The sequence below is a fragment of the Trachinotus anak genome, unplaced genomic scaffold (assembly GCF_046630095.1).
Source record: "Trachinotus anak isolate AG129_WGS33_773 ecotype Australia unplaced genomic scaffold, CSIRO_AGI_Tana_v1 ptg000032l, whole genome shotgun sequence".
Classification (NCBI taxonomy): domain Eukaryota; kingdom Metazoa; phylum Chordata; class Actinopteri; order Carangiformes; family Carangidae; genus Trachinotus; species Trachinotus anak.
Genome location: NW_027273883.1, coordinates 22,451,512 through 22,458,316, shown reverse-complemented (window position 1 = coordinate 22,458,316; position 6,805 = coordinate 22,451,512).

Below are 6,805 nucleotides of genomic sequence, written 5' to 3'. Positions count from 1 at the left end.
TTTTGTATCGGTCCAATTTGAAATGATAATAATATAAGCACTTCTACAGCCTCTCAGGGAGCCTAAATTGAGGTTTGACATTCGTAGAAGTCGTGGCTATTGTTCACTGGTCCTACTTTCTTTCCACTATTCCAGAGTGGTTTTATTCAGAGCCCTCCACTTAGCTACATAAATACACACAATAGCAATTATTACAGAAATTTTCAATCCACAGGAAGAGGAATATTCAAATCCCATCCCTGTACAGTGGAAGCCTGTAACTAAACAACATAATCTGGAGTTATCAAATTTCACTTTTCTTTTCTGGTAAGAATACTCATGACCGCAAATTTGGAGATAGCGCCACGTTCTCTGTAATGTCATGTTTTCAAAGAAAATTGCAGAGGAAAAGTGAAGTTATGCATAACGAGAGGAGTGAGCCTGGGAGCAGAGCTTATTGAGCAAGGATTAGAGGGGTCAAATATTGATCGACTTCCCTGTGTGCCTTCTGTGATATTGCTGATGTGTGTGAGTACAAGTCAGTCCTTGTTTGTGGAGTGGACATGTGTTGCGCAGATGTTCTGCCATGCTCTGTGCCACTGGGTACTCGCTGTAGGTTTATATTGTTTTCTGGCGCATAGGCCTGGTCGATAACCTTCATCCCTTTGCCATTGAGTGTGACAGTGCTGAAGTCAGCACTGGGTTCGGAATCAGGAGTGTGGGCCGCTGATTTATAACCTGACACGCACTTGCAGTGAGGTGATGCATATCTAAAAAGTTTACAAAAGAATAATTTAAATTCATATGAGATGCTGGAATCCCGATTCAGGGCAGGGATGCTTGGCTTTGCAACAGCTAGCGCCAAGTCATTTGTCTTCAGATCTTATTGATTTATATTTTGACAGATATTAGTATGAGGCCAGTGGTGGGTGTCTTTGGCAGTGTCATCTCCTCTCCCTCTCTTCGACTCATTTGTTGACCAAGAAAGCTTTCAGGGAACTGGAGAGCTGAGGTTTTTCATGGAATATTTGGCCCATCACTCCAGCGGCCCTTTCAGTTTATCCCATTAAGGCCGAGGAGTATTTTCTGCAAGACAGACACATAGAATGATGGATAACTGTTTTGCATTCTGAAATGTGTTGGTGTTACTGACAGCATCCCAGCATTGAACCTGGATATCATGTGTGGTCAAAGCCATCACTGCTTCATCCAACAAAAACAGACAAATGCTTTGATTTACAGAGACAGAAATGGTGGATGACTGTTTATGTTTACTCCACCATTATGGGCTTTGTTTAAAGTTCTGATAAGCCTTTAGTCCAAACCTCTTTATTCACTGGCTGGGCAGTATGGCTGCTGTTGGGAACAAATCATTAGCTGGTTGCATGAACTTCGCCAAGACGTAGTTTTGTTAGAGAGCAGACCAGCATAAACTGTATCCACACAGACACTGAATCTGACAAACAACGGTCAAAGCGAACAAAGATTTGATTCATCTTTTACAATAACAGTACATCATAATGAAGCCTTTGCCTTGGAATAGCTTGGTATTTTGGGAAATATGTTTATTTGATTTCTTGTCAAGACTCCCAAATCTGCACGCTAAATATGAAACTACTGCTAGCAGCTGGTTTGCTTATAACTTAGCATAAAGACTGGAAACAGGGGAAAGAGTTAGCTGGCTCCATCCACCTACCAGCCCCTCTGAAGACCACCAACTAAGGTGGCATATCTTACTTGTTTAATTCATACCAAAACTGAAGTGTTGAAACATGAATTTGCAGACGTTTTTTTGGCCAGGACTCAGACTTCAGTGAGTCACTGCTCATGGCCAAGAAATATCTGGACACACAACCTCTAGTAAAACCGCAACTTGTCGATTGTATACTTGGGGAAATAGCAGTTTGTACGGAAGTATAAAAATGTACAAAGTGCAAATAAAAAAATCAACAAATAAATGAGCCAGCGGTTTCACCCTGTTTCCAGTGTTTATCGCTAGGTAAAGCTAACAGCCTGCTGGCTCCAGCTTTATTTTGAAAGCAGATATGAGTGACATTAATTTTATCATTTACCTCTCTGCAAATTCCAAACTGTCAAACATTTTCTCCACACAGTTGGAACTTTAAGTTTGTTTGCTCTAAACTGTCGCCCTCATTTTCAATACAATCTCATCTAAAGTCAAATCTACAGTATTATCCTAAATATTTTATGGTTTAAAAATGATTTCATTTCCCTCCTGCCAGATGCTCCATCCAGTAGTTTATTTATCATATGTTTAATATTTAATACTCAAGATATTACTAGAAAGTGTCCAGCAGGAAAACCGCCTGGATCCATCCACTATATTTGCTTTATTGTTAGTTACAATCTCCCAGTGCCCATTTTCCCCACAATTCATGGGTTTGGCTTCGCTTTTCTCTAAGGGGATGGATGAGCAAGCTGGCACTGCATCTTTTTAAAAAACATTGGTTAAGTTCAGGCTCTAATGGTGCTCAGTGGCTAGGATAGTTTGGTTTGTACATTTCAATATGTACTCTGAGACTTCTTTTAGCAAATGTAAAAACTGCTCAAGGGTTAGTGTTGAACAGAAATCTGTCTGAAGTCTGGATGGGATGAACTGATTCACCACATTTTTGTGAGATCAACATGTTATCAGCAAAATAACATTAGTGAGGCGTCAGCAAATAGCCAAACAAAATCGAAAGGAGGGCAAGAAAATCCTCTGCACATTCTTCCAAAATACCACCTCCCAAGCACCTTTTTCTGTGAAGATTGGCTGGTTGAAACAAGAGAAACCAATGCAATTTGGCCCCCATATCAGTGTTTAAAATACATGATTTCTTGTCATTTTAGATTTAGCTTGTGGTATTTAACTTATCTTACAATGCTTATTGGCTTGCCTGCACCAGTTAAGGTTTTTCCCGCTGCTTCCTAATTCAATATTGTGTAATGACAAGTATGATTGCCTGCACATAAAATGCCAACACACAACTCACATTACACTGAAAATGGACAATATAGAGCACATGCTTGTTTCAAGGAGGAACAATTACTGGGTTTTAATCATTTTGCAATAAAGTAAGGTTGGAAGGAGAGATACGTTTTCCTGCTTGGTAAGGGACTGTACAAAAATTGCTTGCTTTTTCAGTTTCTAAAAAAGCAAGACGCTCTCTGGGGTTATGAGTGTTTTTTAATCATCTTGGTGACCTATAGTCTCCCTACAAAGTGTCAGAATATTTGAGTATTAATATATTATTAAATAACCATAGGTTGCTTGTCCCTACCCTTGGATACGACTGGAGCATACCAGGCGTACCTACCTGACCTTTGTCGTCATGGTAACAATAATAAACATGGCTAATGTTCTGGATTGGACATGGTTTGTTCAGATTTAGGCACAAAAACTACTTGGTTAGATTTAGGTAAAGATCATGGTTTGGGTTAGGATAATTACACACGTGGTTAAGGTCATGAATACAAGAAAAACGCTGACTATCATTGTCACATGGGGAACAAACAGTGGTCTCCTGTGTGAAAGTCCTCTGTTTTTGTCAACCCACCCCTCCACCCTAACATCTTCTTAATGCAGACTTTGTCACTCTATATACTATGTCACCTGACTTCATAATTACAACAGCTGCTAGAGGTCACTCAACAATAAAACGTAACAATGGATCAAAACAAGCTGCTTGCACAGATGAACTACTGGCTTGTTTTTAAAAAGAAAAATTACAACACTTTTAAGATCCCTTTCCTACCCTTTCGTTTTTTGTACACTTCCTGATTTTCTTAAAAGAAGTAGTAGAAGTAGATATAAGTAGATAGAAGAAGAAGATACAGACTGTTAGTTGCATTCCTAAAAGAAAATGGAAGATTTAAACACCAAATATCGTGATTATGCAACACAAATATGTGAAATAGAAAGAAGAATTTTACATATTAAGCATAACATAGTCAACTATTCAAATACTACAAGAAAATACTGAGCAGGAATACACAAAAAATGAAAATGTACAAATGCACCAAGAAGAAACATGAAGCAATTCATATAAGCATTAGTGAAAACATGTGAAAAGAAAACCTTAACAAAGAAAGTATTTCATTGTGACCTTATGAAGTCAACTTAGCAGCAGCAAAACTGGCTGGAGCTCTTCATTTTTTAAATTAAGTCCATAAACGATCTAATAAACTAAATTGCCAAATGATATTTGCCAAACTGATCAAATGATTGTATGGGTGACTCTTTTTACTGCAAAACTTTTCCTGAAATGAAGAAGACAACACAAAGGAGGCCTCAGTGGAGTAAAAGCTGTTTTCTCTCTTTTTTTTTTTTCTTATTCATTTTAAAGCAAGCTGCCACTGAGCCAGAGCTGACTATGTCAGAAACACCCAGTAAAACAGCAACTGGCCATGGTGAGCGGTGTCTGTTTATGACTCATTTCTACCTGCTGTCAGGCAGCAGGGAGAAGTGAGAGTGGAAGAGAGAGAGCCCAGTGGTAACAAGGGCAGAATTGTGTGAGGATACAAGACAGTGTCGTGGGGTTGTCAAGAAAACAAGGTAGTAGTGAAACCTATTAGAGATGGGTCATTTAGTAGCTGATATTGGCTGTTGTCGGCTGTGTATGGACGACACATGGGCACCTTTATGAGGCAGCTGCTGAAATGACGGGGGAGGAAAGAGGATGGGTCAGATGCACAGTGAAGACATTCTAACCTTGTGGAAAAGTCAAATGATTGGAAATGATCTGGTTGTTTTCATTAAAATTTAGCAGGCTGGTAGTGGGGGTTCATCATGACTATATTTACCCTCAAATGGTTTTAGTCTCATAAAGAAGTCACACACAGGCTTTTAGGAGAAATATTGGTGGTGTCTGGAGGAAAGCCGATGTTTTCACATTCAACAAAACCTTCACTTGGATCCCTCTTATAAATGAAATGTTTCACTGTATCAACACCACAAGGAAATTATGGGAAGTTTGAAAGGTTTACAAGTCACAGTCATGCATCCTTTTCAGAAACCAAAAAAAGATTTAGGCACTTAGTGTTTAGGTTGTTATTCATCAAGCAATACCATCAGGGAGGCGCCTGAGCAGTCAGTCCCAAATTCATTCTGCAGCATACAGCCAGAGTTATACAGAGCAACTATCATCAGCAATAAGAAAAGGTGTTCTAGATAGACAGACAGATAGACAGATCTAAGATGTGGTTAATGTTGTGAGAGAGTCCATTTTGACCCAAACTATCATCTTTTCCTAAACCTAACCAAGCAGCTTTGGTGCATACGCCTGGCCAAACTGCAACGGAAAACTGAATATGTTAAAACATGATAACTCAACTGAGTCTAAAAATAAGTAAATACCATCTTCTGATAGACAGAGGAGTCAGAACCCAGTATATGGAGGAGAGCCATGTTCTTGACCCATTCAATCACCTCGACCTCCTCCTTAAGTGGACTCTTTATATCTTGCCTGACTAAAGCCTTTCTGCTATAGTATCTAATAGGCTAAAACACCATCTGGTGTATGACATCTATTTAATGTGGCATTGCAACAGTTTGCACTATCCTGTACACTTTTTTTTAATAGTGCAAATAACAAGGTGCTCTGGGAGCCATTAGATGTAAATAGCTGAATAGCTGCCGTGTCACTATTTTCACCCAGGTGCAAATAGACACTGATTTAGAAAAGAAGACCTCATCATGGAGGCAGCCTGGGATTACATACAGAGACAGAAGACACTTTGACAGCCTAAAGCCACAGAATAACTGTGGCAAGTTATCCAAGAGGCTTGGAACAACCTACCTGCTAAGTATCTTAAAAAGCAACTCAATTTCTTCCTGTAGTGTCATTCAGGAGGTTTTCACCTGGCGAATTATCCATGGAGGCCTCCTCCTCTGCAAAACAAATAGACCAGGTGATTTAAGCCAGTAAAAACACCAAATAAAGCAGTTTCATGTTAAAATTGTCCCAGGGGGGCTGCAAGCTGAGTCACCACTAATATTTGCTCAGCTTGCTTCCCTGATAACTTATGATCCAGACCTTTTTTTTTTTTAACCTGGAGCTGGATTATCTGATCTGAATTTTCCTTTGCTCTAAAAAATGGACTTGATGATTAAATCTAGTAAAAAACACTGAATAAAGCAGTTTCACATTAAAAAACTGTGTTTTTCCTACACTGTTCGGCAGACACACACGTCTCAGAGTGGAGCCAAGACGCCACAATTGTTTGCTCAGCTTGTTTCTCTAATAACTTAGATCTAGATATCTGATGACTAAAATCCTTCATCCAGTTAAAATATATAGTTAGCAATGACCAAGGCTTAAAACTGGATAAAAAGTCAATTTTGACCACTTCTGTCAGACAAACACAATGCCACATCCGCAAAGGGGACATGGCACCACTGGTGTGCAAACAGATAAAAAAGGACTGTTGCCTGGATTAAAATTACATATTTCTATAGGTTTAAAAATTGCAGGAAATATTTGGGATAATGTAAGAACAGAACTCAACAAAATATATCATGTCTAGACGTTTTTAGACATTTTAATGTGTAAAATAAAATTGAATTTAAATTATTTATTTTAGATCCTGCGGAATGCAAAAACATAAAGGGAAGCAGAAAGTGATTTGAAACTATTGAATTTGCCAGTAGCCTATATAAAACTGAAAATCAGTTAATCTATCTATCTATCTATCTATCTATCTATCTATCTATCTATCTAAGAACTGACTACTTACAAACTTCATAACAGCACTGTAAAATCAACATTTCCAGACATTTTATATATTTTTTCATTGAGGATGCTGACAATGCCGCTGATTGGTC